The 17,052-nt window shown below is 37.8% G+C and overlaps 1 protein-coding gene across 1 annotated transcript in view; it reads right to left on the bottom strand.

The window, feature by feature from the left end:
• Window positions 1-17,052, bottom strand: part of itga8 (integrin, alpha 8) — a 168,864-nt gene that overhangs the window by 28,620 nt on the left and 123,192 nt on the right. The window lies entirely within an intron of this gene.

The raw sequence follows: 17,052 nt of genomic DNA, 5'->3' as shown, positions 1-17,052 counted from the left end.
TCCAAGATTTTTATTGCCATGTGCACAGTAAGAAACAAGTTTCCTCGTACAAAGAACTTCTTTCTTTGCTCCTCGCCAAGTATGCCGCAAAAAGATAAAAGTAGACTATATATACAATGAAGAAAGAAATAAACTAACTATATATAAATATTAAATTGGTGTTAAATTAACATCCAGGATGGAAATATATACATAAACACAGTAATGTGTTATGGATATTATTTACAAGTAAGTACATGTTATCTACAGCAGTGGAATATAAAAAAAGCACAAAAAGTTCAGTAGTGCAATTATAAAATTGCCTATAATGTTAAAAAAATTGTACTTTAAACTGCACTAAATTAATGAGAGTGAGAGGGAAGTTAGGCTCTTTAAAATCTCCATGTCACACATGATGAGGAGGTGGACATAAGTGCAGAATATAGTGATATATATATATATATAAATAAAACAAGGGTGACGCAAAAAACTCAGAACTAAGAAAACTATGAACAAAACTAGGTGTAACTAGTGATGGGTCTGACGACCCTGAAACCTCGACACATGTGCCGAGCTGTCAAGGCGAAACCCGTGTCGGTGCGCGTATCAAGTTAAGGAAAACCACGTGACCGATACACTTCCTGTATCGTTTGGTAGCGATGGGTCTGACGACACTGAAACTTCAGCGCATGCACCGAGCAAACAAGGCGATCCCCTGTGTCAGACCGCGTATCATTTTAAGGAAAACTACGTGACCGATGCATTTCCTCGCGCAGTTGCTTGCAATGACTTTCTTAGTCCAGCAGATGTCGCCATTAAGTGATACAGCAACACAGTTTCAACACAGTGTCGATACAGTTTGGGAAATGTGCCATACACCCAATGAGGCTTCATCTGCCCATCACTAGGTGTAACTAAATAAATAAAACACAGAATAACTATAATAACACTAGAAACATATAATTAACAAACTCTGTAAACTAACTAAGATAACAAAACAACAGACCTGGATTCAGGGACCACAGAACGGAAGACTAGACTACACGGAAGAAAAGGATACAAAAGACTCAACACTGCACATTCAAACAGAGGGGCTTAAATACATGAGGAGAATGAGAAACACCTGGGCTTGGATGACGAGGGGGCGGGGTTACAGACAAGACACAGGTGAGAACACTAATTGCTAGGGCAGGGCTGGGGCGGAGCTAGGGCGGAGACAGGTACAAAAACACAACAAAAGCACATGGCTGGGAACACTTGACAGGAAAACAGAGGGGCAGGAGCATAAGAGACCAAATGAGGGAGAAACAGAAGACAGACATGGGCTAAGTACAGGGAAGTACAGTTTGTGCAGTTAAGTACTTAGTTAAGTGGGTAAAATGGCCATCTCCATCCTTACCCAGAACAGCGCTAACTAGTGCAGGTGTTGGTAAATTAATTGGCTAGAGTTAATGCTCTCCTCCAAGCGTGTTGAACAGTACAGTGGAACTACACAGATAGTATGTGATAGATGGGGGGTTGGGGATGTTGATGGCTAGTGATCGTTCAGCATCATGACTTCACTAATGTCCTTGTAACTGCTGAAAAAAACAAATCCATGGATTGCTGCAGAATCTAGTAAAAAGCATTAGCTTGACAGTAGAGACAGTTACTCCAACAAAAGCAGAATGATTTTTTTTTATTCCCTTGAAAAAGAAATAAGCAGGCAGGTGTCTCTGTAATTTTCCATATAATGTATGAGTATATGTAATATTTATGAAATGAAAGTATGCTTTCGTCACTGCCGGGAGGCACTGCTACTTCTAAGGCTTGAAGTGACGTCTGTAAGGGACATCTGCTACATAAAGTGTAACAGAACCCCACATCCCCTCAGGCATCTAATACTAATGGACATGCACCCCATACTGCTATAATTAACACAGCAGTGTTTTATAAGGTTGGGGGTTGGGGTGATTTGGACATTTTTGCTGTTTTGTTCTGGGTACAAAGCCTTGTTTCCACAGCAGATTCAATAGCAAAGTGATTTCCGAAAAACGATGACATTTCACTTGCTCACAAAGCTATATATAAACCACATCTCTCTTTACCACTGTCTCTCTCTCTCTCCTTCTATCTATCTATCTATCTCTCCCTAACTGTGTCCATATGTTGAGGTTCATTAGTGTGCCTATGATAATGGCTGCTGGGCTGCTTAATGAAGGCCAGCTCCGCGGCTAAAGGCTATACGCTAACTCCAAAAGCCTCCATAAAACAGCCTCTACAAAGCCTGCCTCATAACAGGGAAGTGAGAGGAACAAGTGCCGTTAAACTTTAAAGAGTGAGCCGGTCGCAGAGCCCCTCTTTTTGTGGTCGCACTCTTTTGGTGGGATAAGAAAAGGGGGGAAAAAAGTGGCAGAGAGCTGGTAAATCACAAACGTCCCATGCTGGAAATGAAGACCACGTTTCTGCGACTGCGTGCGGTCACTGTGAAAGCGAACTTCATCAAAGTTCAGGTTTTACAAGGACTGGATCATATAGTTCATGGCGACCGTAATTGTCCAATTACGCTAATGGGATTATTTCATTTGCATCAGAAAGACTACAAGAAACGCAAAACAGATTAAGACACTTTGACATGGGAAAATGTAAAAGAGCCTCAAATTAAACTGCGCTTTCTGCAAGAATGTAGATGTTTATTGAAACACAGAAACACGAACATGGCCTTTGCTTGTATGAGACTCTAACTTAATGAAAACGAACATAGATTACATTATAAAGCGGCGTGAAAAAATATTTGTCCCATTACAGATTTCTTTTGTTTTGCATTTTTGTCATGCTTACATTTTTTGCGATTATCAAACAAACTTTATCAAACAAAAAGCAACACATTATCCTGTGATCTGAATAAATTCAAAAACAAATTAAAGAAAACAAAGTAACTAATCATCTTTCTGTCTGGAAAAGGTTACAAAGTCATTTCTAAAGCTCTGGGACTCCAGTGGACCACAGTAAGAGCTATTATTTACAAATGGAGAAAACATGGAACACTGGTGAACCTTCCCAGGAGTGGCCGACCAACTGGAATTACTCCAAAAGGGCATGGACAAATCATCCAGGAGATCACAAAAGAACCAAGAACAATATTTAAAGAACTGCAGGTCTCACTCTATCTTTAGTTAAGGTCAGTGTTAATGAATTATTGAAAAAAAAAATAAAGGCTGGTCAATAATGGCATCAATAGGAGTTCCAAGGCAAAAAACACTGCTGATCAAAAACAACACAACGGCCCGTCTCACATTTACCAAAAAAACATCTTGATGATCCTCAGAACTTTGGGTAAATAATTTTTTGGACTGACATGACAAAAGTGGAACTTTGTGGAAGGTGTGTGTCCTGTTACATCTGGCGTAAAACTAACACATAACGAGCATCAAACTGAATGTAAAACATGGTGGTGGTAGTATGTTGGTCTGGAGCTGCTTTGCTGTTTCATGGTTCTGGACAACTTGCTGTAATAGATGGAACCAGGAATTCTGCTGTTTACCAGACAATCCTGACGGAGAATATACTGCCATCTGTTTGTGACCTTAAGCTCAGGCGTACTTGGGCTCTGCAGCAGGACAATGACCCAAAGCACACAAAGTCCACCTCTGAATGGATTAAAAAAAAAAAAAAACTAAATGAAGGTTTTGGAGTGGTCTGGTCACAGTCTGATTGAGATGCTGTGACATGATCTTAAACAGGATGTTTATGCTCAAAAATCCTCCAATATGTCTGAATTAAAAAGCTTCTGTAAAAAACAGTGAGTCAAAATTCCTCCACGCTCGTTGCCAGATATTGATAAAGCTTGATTGCAGTTTGTGATAAAGCGCATTCATATCCAGCAGGGACAGAACGAAACTTTATGGGTAGTGTAGGGCGAGCGCTCAGAAGCGGGGCCAGTAACCATGGCAACAAGGAGGTACAGTTTATCCGACACCGTTTATTTACACACCAACACTAATATTTACAAATTTACAGGCGTACGTACTTGACGAGAAAAGAAAACGAAAAGTAAACAAACACAAAATAATCTCTTCACGCAGAGAATAAGGTCTATCTCCTATACAGTCGTATAGAGGTTATTTTCATGGCAGATATCCCGAACTATCTGCCCCCCCTTACTCATAGATCCAGTACACCTTTTATACCATTAACCCCTCCCATGAACATACCATTTCTCACACGGGTAGAACCGGGTAATGATACACCAAGTACATGGTACTATGATATAATAAGAATAACAATATTAATAATAATAATAATAATAATAGTAGCAAACTCTAATCAGTTTGTAAGTGCTGAAATCTGTACGAATTTCAATGTACATATAAAATACACATTCACATTTCTTCCCTTTCTTTTACAGGTACACACTCCCCCTCTCTTCTGCAAGGATGGACTCACCCAGGTAAGTAAAAGGTTTTGAGTTACGTGTAGTACCCTTTTGTCTCAACAGGCTGAGCATGAGTGTACACAGGTAAGTAATATAGTCTTTATGGTGATGAAGAGGGGTATAGCCTACTTCATCACACAGTTGTTTGCGAATAATAGCACAACCAAGTTATTAGGTTTAGGGGGCAAAAAAATGGTCACTAGCCACTTCAGAGAACCACTAATAATAGTTGTACTAGCTTGAGGGTGATTAGGTCATGTCTGAATTAGAACATTATAAAGAACAGCTATGTTCCAGATATCACACTTTTTATACTGGTGAATTCTTTAACAAAGTGAATGTGAAACAGATATATAATAAACCTTTAGGCACTCCTTATTTTCACTCTGTGAGGAGGCAGATTAAATTGAGAGCGAGATTCTCCTCAATTATGAGTGAAATAAATCATTCAGTGATTTTAGTGTTCCTCAGAGACAGGGCGGGGCTGTAAGAGCTGTTTATGCTTTCCAGCAAATGGATCCTTAAAGATTCAGAAGAGCTGATTAACACAGCTCAGCTGTGGGACATTATTCCACCAATGGCTTCATGAACCATCCTTTTTTCCAGTAGTTTCGGGCAGATTTATCCACAGTCGCGACTGTACTAGACAACAACACCCTAATGAGGGATGTGCTAAATAAGCGTGGGAGAGATTAAAACAATGAGCTCTATTTTAGACACATTCATTCACAGACAGGCAGAGGAACATCTATCTTAAGTACAACAATGCGAGCATTCTATGGGCCAGCCTCTGTCCATTAATAATGCTGAATGGCATGATTTACAACTTCATGGGGAGATTCCTGAACATCTGGCAACCGTACAATTTTAAGTCATTATTTTCGACAAAGTTGCTCGTCAGTCGCAGCCTTTTTCTGACCAACAAACCCATGGATGACTTTTCTCTGCCTCTTTCCATCTCAAACAAAGAGTATTAGACAAACAATACAAATGTGTTGCATGACGATAATAACTTTTCATCAGATTATTTCATCATATTAATATATCTTCTCTTTGGCTTATGAACAGAATTGCAATATGGAATGAAAGCTAAAAGTTATGGGATAGAAGTGCGTAAATGGATCATGAAGTTTTACCTCAGGGGACAGCTAGAGAACACACACACACACACACACCTGTATTGTATAGGTTGTGAGGTGTTATCTTGTTGGAAAAGATGAACACAATGCAATCTGAGTTATCAGAGGTCACTAAATGAATGGGACATAATGGTCACTAAATTAATGGGACATTTCATTCATAGAAGTCATTACCGCCCACAGTGGACAGTGTAGTGAGTGGTAATGATTGTGACCTGCATCGTTTGGCTAAAATTGTCCATTTGAACAGACAAGCGACTTTATATTAAATAGGGGTGTTACGATTTCGATATTTCATCGAAATCGATCGAAATTATGTATTACGATCCTGCAAATGGTGCAGCATGCTACGCAAGCGGCGCAGCACAGTAGCCGTGGACATGTGGACATTCTCATCTCCTTAAAGAAAAACTTGAAAATATAAAAATAACAGTTGTTTTGTCTGGCCTCAAATATGTTAATAGTTCTGGTACCTTAAGGAGCATCTTTCTCTCAGATAAAGTTAATAATATATCTTTATTATCTTCAGGGACCGACACATTGCTGTTTTAATAGTGCACACTGCTGACCATTAGTGCCTAATGTGGTGTATTACAGATCACTTGTATCACTTTGCATCACTTATATCAAGCCCACCTTTTGAAATAAGATAAATTGTAAATTTGATGAATCAAACCAATGACTGACCACAGACTAATCTAAAACTGGCATAGGCCTTTCTGCTGTAAAAAAAAAAGAAAAACGAGAATCGAATCGAATCGAATTGTGACCCTAAAATCGGAAATAAAATCGAATCGAGGATTTAGAGAATCGAGACAACCCTAATATTCAATGCAGGAGACCCCTCCACACATATCCCACAGGTCAGTGCAGCGTTCTTCAGCTTCCATGGGACATGGCAATAGTCATGGGACACAATAGTCATGGGACACAATACTATTACTGATTTCTAGTAGATACAACACCCTTTATCACATAATGCCACCAAGGCTGAAAGGGTGATAACTAGCGTGTGCTTGTCTGGAGTTTGTTATCAATGCGATGTTAATGGACACTGGACTGTTTCATCAGCTGACAGATGCCTACACTGAGTGATGGGGAAGCAATCAGAGAAAACCAGTTGTGCTCTCGGAAACTCCGAGCCTCTAACATACCTATAGCATCACCAGAGAATCTTTCAAAGATAAGACTAACGCATTAGAAGGTTCTACCATTCGGGAGCCCTATCAGGTAGCTACTTTTCTGCATATCTACAACAAGGGTCTGGAACACTGGTAATGGAGGCCTGCAGCTTGGTAAAATTTGGTGATTTCCTGCTGAAAAACACACCTCCAAAACCTGGTAATTAACTGATGAATTGAATCAGATGTGTTTGAACCGGAAAGTCTCCAATCCATGCTGAACTAAGGTCTTCCGGGACTGGAATTTGACACCTTTAGTCGACATTTGAAAGCAATTACAATCTGACACCACCTTTGACATATTTGCACAATTTACCAGTACAGGGTCCAACCCCCCGTGAACAGTAGCCAGCAGTATTGGAGTTAGGCGCTGGCCTGTTTTGCTTTAGAATGGAATGTTTTGCATTTGATTCCTGCTTTCTTCTAATTTGCTTATTTACTGAAGTAACATGTTACTTTCCACCTTTGACATTAGCTAAAAAAAGGTAATTTAATTAATTTTTAATCTACAGACCTTCCAATTTATATCCTCTTGAGACCCAGCGTCCTAATATGGGGACATTACATTTCTGCCTCTCTACACCATTATACTTAATGTTTTAAAAAGTTTGACCCTTTAGTTTCATATGGAGAGACTGCCTGTACTATCTAGTGGTCACATGACAACATTATAGTTAAGTGATTGAAAACAAAATGGCGGGAATCCCAGTCAAAAGTTTCTACAGCCAGTCCAGACAGAGAAACATGTGACAGGTAAAATAATCTCATAGAATTTTATGTTTTAAACTATGTTATTTACTTTCTGAAAGTAAAGATTAAAAAAAAGATGAAATTTAGTTTTTCCTGCTGATCCCAAATTACAAGGATATATTATTGTTATTATTTTATGTTATCCTTATGACATCCTTAAGATTTTATACTTGTTAGGTCCTCCTAAATAGATGGAAGATCTAGATTAGAAGATGCACACCAAGCTAAAGTCCGGGTCTCAGGAGGATATAGGCTTGAATCTAATGTGCAAGATAAGCAGTTATAAAAGTGAGAATTTAAAGGGTGAGCAAAAATATATCAGAAGTTATGTCCAGTCCAATTAAATGCTAATGATATCTCCATTCTAATTCTGATGTTTCTCACTGGACTGTTTCATCCTAAACCACCAATTTAGGTGACATCCATGCTATCTCTACAGCTGAGACATCTCTAGTATTTACAGCACCACAGTCAGTAACAACACAGGAAAAACAATGAATTCACCGTTCCACTATTTACAACATTCATATGTGTTCTATGACTTCAGATCAGACCGCATATATACAAACCAAAAAAAAAAAAGGCAGTAAAACAGATTGAGTGACAGATTTCCAAACGCTATTAGACTGTCTCACTGTATCCACTGCTGTTTGTATGGCTTTTAAACATGTATTTAAACAATGGCAAGCATTTTTTTTGAGTTGCTTCAAACACATACTGAGGCGGGCTCCAGTGCTAATGGCAGTGGGCGCACAAAGGCTGAGTTTATGGACGAATGAGTCACGTCAGTTCATGTAGGATGAGACTGATGGTAAACTCCTCCACTATGACACATGTTAGGCCAAGAGTGAAATGCTGTGTAAGTGAGCAGAGGCAGGATATGAAGCACATGTCTTCCTCACGGATGCTGTTTAGAGCCAAATGTGAACTACAAGCAGAGAGGAGACGGAGTCCATATGTCTGCATAGTGTGAAACAGGGATAGGCTCTGTTCTTTATGAACCCAGTGTCCTCTTTGTGAAGTCCAGAGAGGAATACGCTAAGGCCAGTGCCAGTCAGGACACTCTTAAACACACAAATTCCAAGTGAATGAAATGATTTATAGAACAAGAAAAAGATGAATCATTTTGGGCAATATTAAATTATGATATATACATTTCTTCTATACATCATATGGACAAAAATACTGGAAAATCTACAGATTAAACATTCTTCTTTGGGTGCTATCTATTGATCTATTTATGAAGATACATCATATGGACAAAAATACTGGGAAAGCTATACATTAAACATTCTTTTTTGCCTGATATCTACTGGTCCATTTATGAAGATACACTACATGGACAAAAGTACTGAGACGCCTACACATTACACACTATAAGTTGGTCTTTTCATTAAGATACACTTTATGGACAAAAGTATTCAGATACATTACGCATTACCTACACATTACATTAATTTTGGGTGGTATCTATTGGTCCATTTACGGCGATACCTCATATGGACCAAAGCATTGGGACATCTACACATTAGACATTCTTTTTGAGTGGTATCCATTGGTCCATTCATGAAGATACACTATATGGAGGAAAGTATTCAGACACCTATTCACCGCAACCAAGGCTGGTTTTTATTAGATCCAATTCCAAATCCAAATATGCAGCTAAAACAGCTTCCATTCTTCCAGTAGAGCATTTTTTTGGAGGTCAGACACTGCTGTAGGAGAAGATGGCCTAGCTCACAACCTCCATTCCAATTCATCCCAAAGGTGTTCAAAAAGGCTGAGGTCAGGGCTCTGGGAAAGAGAGTGTTCTAGTTCTTCCACACCAAACTCACTCAACTACGCCCTACCTTTATGGCCCTTGCTTTATGCAAAAGGGCACAGTCACGCTACAATAGAAAGGGCCTTCCCCAAACTGTTTCCACACAAAGGTGGAACATACAACTGTCTAAAATGTCTTGATGTGATGAAATGTTACATTTTCCTAAAGGGGCTAAGAGGCCAACGCCAACCTCTTACAAATATCAAGCCATAAAGTGCTACAAACAGGCATAAAGCCACCCAGCCTTGAGCTGTGGAACAGAAGAACAGTGTTCACTGGAAAGAAGGTGCACTGCCAGTACTTTTGGGATGTGTTGGGAAGTTGTGGAAGAGCTCACTAATGCTCTTGTCACTGAATGCAATCGAACCCTCACAGCAATGCTTCAAAATCTAAGAAAAAGTCTTCCCTGCACAGTGGAGACAGTTACTTTAACAAAACAGGATGAACTCTTTTTAAAACCCCTGATTTCAGTGTTTAATGATTCCTGTTGTAACAGTTTCACTGTCTCTAGATTTCTGCATAAGCAGTATAACGTGACAGTTTTGCCACTCTGGATCCAAAACACACAGCTGGAGAAGAGACCAAAACACTCAAGTGAATTGTAAATGTCGCTTTCTGGCTGATTTTATAAACAATTATATATAAACCAGCTTACTGCAGATTATTTATGAACCATTTGAGTTCAAGTGTGTAGAAAAGCATTCAGACAATGCAGGATAACTCCTAGAAAAGAGCCCTGGAGATGTTAAATAAAGTGCAACAGGCTCATCTCTGTTTTGACATCCAAATAGCTGTTTGGATACAGCAAGTTCAACATGAAAGAATGATGCAATAGTTGGCTTAGGGACTTATTGTAACTCATTTATTTAAACAAAAATCTAACCAAGCTTTTGAAACTCATAGGAACTCCATAAACCTCAGAAAATCACACCCTATCTTTATCCTCAGCTATGAAAAACTGAGGGTTTATAAGTGAGGGTGACTTAATTAATTTGACATCAGAAAAGTTGTATTGTCAGCTCAGACAGATGTTAATTTTAATTAAAAATGGAAAATTAAATAGTTACAGGTGTTGGAAGTCAAAGGTTCACCCAAAAACAGTATTAGCCTGACATAAAGCTTCAACATAAGACACATGTTGAAATTTGGTTACTTTACATCAACAACAAATCAACATCAAGCAACATTATAATTTTATATTATGTGTGATTATCGATGAGCTTATTAATATTATTAAACACATTAGTAGTGGAGGTATTGTTTTTATCATTCCCTTTTCTTTTTCCATAATATTGTTATGCTTCTGATTCTTTGGTGTGTGTCGATACATATTCTGGAAAAATATATGAATAAACACTTAAGAATAAAAAAAGAATTTCATATTGAGTGACTGTTAAGATTATTTATTATACTAGTGTCTCTTAAAAATTAGAATATCATTGAAAAGTTACTTTATTTCAGTAATTCATTTCAAAATAAGAAATTCGTCTTATATAGATGTATTACACACAGGGTGATCTATTTTAAAGAAATTATTTTTTTTTTTTTGATAGTGATGATTATGGCTTACAATCAATGAAAACCCAATGTCAGTAATTAAAAAAAAATTGAATATTATATCAGACCAATTGGTACTTTTGGCAGTGTGGGCAGTGTGCCAAGTCCTGCTGGAAAATGAAATCCGCGTCCACACAAAAGTTGTCAGCAGAGGGAAGCATGAGGTGCTGAAAGATTTTCCAAGTTTTCACGTTGTGTGTAATACATCTATAGGTAACACTTTACTTGGATGGTCCATTTGATGGCCTCTTTGATGCTCAACTGACATTCAACTAACATTCAACTACATGTCTATTAAATACAAATGAACTAAAAGGTAAAAGTAAATGATTCTATATTAAATATAACCCTACATTCAACTCTAACCCAAACGCTTATCTTAATATTTTAGGACTGGGTTAAGGTTTAGATTTTAAACTTAGGTTAAGGTTAGGTTAAGAGTTAGGTGTAGGGTTAGATTTTATGGTTGATTAAGGGTTAAGGTTAGGGTTAGGTGTACGGTTAGGTTCTATTTTGAATAATTTACATTCACAACATAGGGTTAAGTTAAATGTAATGGACCTTCAATTCAGTGTTAGTTGAATGTCAGTTAAGCATCAACAAGGCCATAAAATGGACCATCCAAGTAAAGTGTTACCCATCTATATAATATAATTCAGTTCATTTTGAACTGAATTACTGAAATAAAGTAACTTTTTTTTTAGATGCACCAGTATGTTTATATGGGCACTATACCTGTCAACAAAACGCTGGTATTTTATATCTATATACATATTATGCGATGTTTTTGTAGATGCTGCCTTTAGGATGCTTAACATCACATCTAACATCAAAACCAACAAAACAGGAATATTAGCATTCGTTTAGCATAAGGTTTTGCTCTTTTACGTCAAACTGACATCAAACGTGAGTGAACAAGCCTTAACAGTCTTAACTTTTCTCATGCTGACTGTTTTGAATGCTACTTTAAAAAGGGTACATAAGCCCCCATAGCTTGTTAGCTAGATTAGCCTTGAAGCTCCAGCGCTTTAAAAATCTTGGCTCACTGAGAAGATGCAAACTCAGTGTTTCACCCAGTGTTTCCTTTAACAGAACCCCGGCCGAGACACATTCCAGAGGAGCGTGGAGCTCTCCTAAAAGGTCTGGCGGTCAGCAGCGGCATGTAGACCAGACAGATTTAGAAGAAGTGAGGAGAAATGACTGTGAAAAGCAGAGTTTTTGTGGGGTACAGTCTCTGGAGGCAGGCTGTCCCGAAGAACGGGGGTGAAGGGGAGGCCGTTTCTTTTGTTCCAGGAGGGTCTGGACCGTTTGGTCAGATCACAGCCCCCATGTGTCTCCCATGCGGTTATGGCAGTGGTGCGAGTGACGTGGGGGAGAATGCTGTTGATGCAAATATGTGTGAGTGCGTGTGTGTTGGGGGGGGGGGGGGGGGTAGGATATGTGGCCATGTCACAGTGTTTAGCTGGTGCCATGTTAATTTGACCCATGTGAGTTTAACCCTGCGGGCTCCAGCAGAGAGGCCGGTATCCATGGCAACAACACCCGCCAATCTGGAACATGTTATGGCGTCGGCCTCAACTTTCTCATGAACGAACCAGAAGCTTGTTCCCATCTATCCATCCTCCTATACATCAGTCCATCCATCTCAAATCAAATCAAATCAAATCAAATCAAATCAAATCTGCTTTATTAGCATGGCATGGAAAAATATGCTGCCAATATTCTGAAATCTATTTAAGCAATAGAACACAAGAGGGAGTGACCTCGAGTGTTCTGTTGCTTTCACAAAATCTCTTTCCCTTTCTTAAACCACAATCAAGTAACTCACATTAGCATCACATCATGTTTTTTACTCACCTGGGCTCCCCTACAGTTGTGGATTGCAACTAACTTTTATCTCAACTAAAAAAAAGATTGATTAATTTTCTGTGCCTCGAGGAATCGTTTAATTAACTTTAAAGCGCAAAGCCTGGAATTTAGCGGGGACTTTTAATGTGAAAAAGCGCTTAGCGTTAGGACACCCGCGCCCAGGAAGCAGGAAGTGAAGAAGACGGAGGTTTTTGGAGCGGAGAGCAGGTAAATTTAACTTATAACAAATCAATGAGATTACCATCAATGTAGCTTAATAACAGAACAGCAGCGCTGTGGAGTGTGGATTATTATTTATACTGTCTAATGAGTGTGGTTAGTTTATTACAACAGAGACCAGTTCTAGATTTAATACAGGCTTTATGTAATCAGTAAACACAATGCTTATAGTGTGGAGTTTATAAACAAATACATGTTAAAGTAAGGCTGAGCTAAAGTTACACTGGCCAGAATACACGGCCATGAACTAACTGTATTATTGTCATTTAGTCTTAGTTATGTCAAATGTACATAAACAAAAAATGCTTTACTTTAATACTTTAATACTTTAGTTGTCACAATTATTCCACAGGTCCTGAAGTATTTCTGAAAACATCGCCTGTACAAGAAGGAGAATCCACTGACTTGGTGGGAAAAGAATGCAGCGAGCTTATCCAATCCATGTTTATGCCTTTATTATTGATTAAATGATTATTTTTTTTATTGTGGTATTTATGTCTGTTTTGTGTTTTATTTATTTCTATTTGTGTTTGCAATGTGGAAATGTCTGTTGTGAATTTAAAAATGAAACCAATTGGTCATTTATTATTAAGTGAAATTTCTTGTTTTCTCTTGTGTATTTTTAATTGCTCTTTAGACAAGCAAATATGTTTTAATCCGATTACTCGATTAATCGAATCGATTTTTCAGTAGAGTACTCGATTACTAAAATAATCGATAGCTGCAGCCCTACATCTCACCCATATGGACCACTGTATAGGTGCCTCTCTCTAAAGCTTGTGAACAAGCTTCCATCCATGTTCGCAAACAATGTTTTTACACCACAGCTGTCGACCACTGTATACATGCATCTATGTATACAATATTAAAAGGATTTTACACAAATGTGACTTATTATGCAGTACTACACAAGCTCACGAGCAAGAGAGAAATACCAATTCTTACATAAAACTTCTATTATGCTCCCTGCATTTCTCTTTCCTACATCTCAAAAACAGTTCAAAAACAGCTCAAAACCACAATCAAACCACTCTCCTCTGTCCATTATGTTATCTCTCTCTCAATCAACCCACTCCACCAACCAAGCGACTGCCTTCCTCTATATGTGGTCACTCTCTGTCTCTCTCTAAATATCTAAATATCTCTCTTTCCCTCTTGAACCAAATTCAGATCAAAACTCACATTAGCACTACATCATGTTTTTTGTATAAATGGGATGTACTTTTTATTTATATTATAGATAACAGCATGTCATACAGCAACGCTTCTCAAGCTTTTTTTGTTGGGGGCCCACTTTGTAGATGGTAATTGACACTGCGGTCTCTAAACCACCCTCGCTACTCTGTGTAAAAAAACAAAAAAGTCTAGTCTAACTTCAGATTATTTAAAAACTGAATTGCCTCACACTTCTTTGGGTTGTTAAGTCTGTTTGTGATTTTTAAGATCATCAACTTAATACTTAAAAAGTAATAATATAAGCCTCAGTGCTGGGCTACGACCTTTTATTACTTGCGAGTCACATTAGCCTCACAGCTCTAGGCTAAATCTAACTACTACTATTTGGGACAAGGGGAACACAATGTATATTAGATTTTATTAGATTGCTGAACTGTTGCTTTAAGAATGTCTATTAAACACTAATAGAGTTATAAACCGTGCCCTCCATCTGGCAGTGGTCAGAGGGAAGCATTTACTAACTTATGTGTCAAATTAGAAAAGAATTACCATTTAATTTGGGCTGGCTTTAACCAGCATGGCTATCATAACAGGAAGGGAATAAACAGCAACCAAGCGAGATGAGTGAGTGTGTGTTTTTGTGAGTTTATGTGTGTGACTGTGTGAGTGTGTGTGTGTTTGTGTGTGCACTCAAAGGCTCAACCTTCATATAATGAGTAAAAGTGTGGAATATATTCCAGCATTAACATTAAGTTTCTATGAACCACCCACTTTAAAACCTCCACCAATAGAACAGTGCTCTAACTTTGGATTTACTTTGGCTCATCCACACACACACACACACACACACATATGCACACAGTACCCAAAACATACCAGCAGGAGATGCACCGGATGCACAGTGTATACAACACATGAATGAACACATCTGTATAACAGCTACATTCCAGAGGTTGGACCAGTCCTATAGTCAACAGGTCCCAGAAACATCTGGATTAATGAGGCTCCCGCACTGCACTTTCACTTACCCATGTACACACACACACACACACCCTGTTTTTATTTCTGTATAAAACATTAAGGAGGAATACACACTTGTTGGATGCACTATGTTTTATTTCCATAGTCAGTATTTGAGCTCAGTTTTGATTTGTAAGAGCATATCGTCGCTGTCCAATGAAAAGCGCCTATCTCCATTTTTATCGATTTTTAGTTTACTACATAATTTCAACAAACCAACTGTCCCTTACACTGTGTCACAATTTCTTAATAAATGGACCAATAGAAACTCTTCAAAATGATCTGAAATAAACATTTGAAAATTTTACATTGACTTCTATAGAAAGTTTATAAGTTTTTTTCTCTGTCCTGTAAATTTGCTGTTTTGGAGATAAGTGTTAAATAAGTGTTTTTCATTGAACAGCGATTATATACTTTGTATATTATTATTATTTTTTATTTTTTTTGAGTAACTACAGATTGCAAGTGATATGCAATTTGTTTTACAAATGATGTAATACAAAATATAGTTGATAATACAAAAAATCCATTACATATCAATTAATGGCAACATATAGTTGCTACATTATTAACAGGACATTAGTAATGATTCTATTACAACCATTTACTAATATTCATCATATCAGAAACTGCAATTCAGTTGTCTGATTTCTTTTACTACATTTCCCAGAATCCCTCACAGTCTGACATCCCATTCACCTGTTCACAACCACCAGCAACCATCAACTTTTAGAAACTGTTCTCTCGTTCATCATCTCCTGAGTACTAATGATTGTCACACGTTTCTCATTTACTGCTGTCTATATAAACCAATTTATATCTCTCTTACATTGCAAAGTATAGACAAGTTTCCGCCTGTTGCATGCTGAGTGTTATGTCTTGCATCAGTTGTACGATCATTTTTTTTTGTCTCATTAAACAAAAGTATGGTTTAACATGTGCAAGTGTCTGGTTTGTTTGAGAAACTTTTAACTTCCCGCTGCTATACAGATGTAAGCGTACCTACAACCTAAAATAAAAACATACCTTTAACCCTTTTGTTTTCTAAGTAAAAGCTGCACTTTGTTTGCAAACGCAGTATTTCTCAGCATAATGGACCCTAACTGGCTTTTTTATTTTATTTTGCTCATGCGACACGCTGCATAAATACAATTACTATAATATTTTAGCAGTGAAAGATATAGATTACTGTATATATACCCAAATGACTCTCTGTTTTATACATCTTAGGTCAAGTTTCAGGAGGACTCAGGAGGAGCCAGTGTTATGGATCCTTTGAAAGCTTGCAGACAAAGCTAAACCGTCTTTCATCTTCTGGCAGGGAAAATGAAAAAACATCAGGCCTGTTTCAAATGACAAAAATATCCTACTGATTAATGTTTCTATAAAGCACTGGTTTATTTCTCCTCCTTTTTTATCCATCTCTCTCCTCCTACCTTTTCCCCTTTTACTCAGTCAACAGAGTGACACGGACTGTTTCCTGTTTCATTTAATAATTCAGAAAAATAGCCCGCTGAGACTGGACCTTCATTTAAAGCAGGAAACTCCTACTGAAGCTCAGGACTTGTAAGGGTGAAAGTACTGGAACAAGAAGGCAATAAAGATTAAAAAAGATAAATGCATTAAACTCAGTGGTAACAACACTAGTCTCTCTTTACTATTGTGGTATGTTTACAAGCTAATCATTGCTGACATGTTAATGAGGGCATGCATATTAATGCCCAACACTTTGCCTGTTCGGGTGCCAATAGAAAACCAAAAATCTCAAAATCAGAACAGCATGTTCTAATAAAAGCAGTAAAAGCAAAAACAAGTAACATAAAACAAAAACAACATAACATATCTAAATAAAGAAATGTGGCAAACAAACAATATTTGGTAACTATTACTTTCATTGCAGCCAAAAGCAGCAGCAAGAAAACGTTC

Source organism: Astyanax mexicanus, chromosome 1 (genome assembly GCF_023375975.1).
Source record: "Astyanax mexicanus isolate ESR-SI-001 chromosome 1, AstMex3_surface, whole genome shotgun sequence".
NCBI lineage: Eukaryota > Metazoa > Chordata > Actinopteri > Characiformes > Acestrorhamphidae > Astyanax > Astyanax mexicanus.
This window is presented reverse-complemented; position numbering and strand designations above follow the sequence as displayed.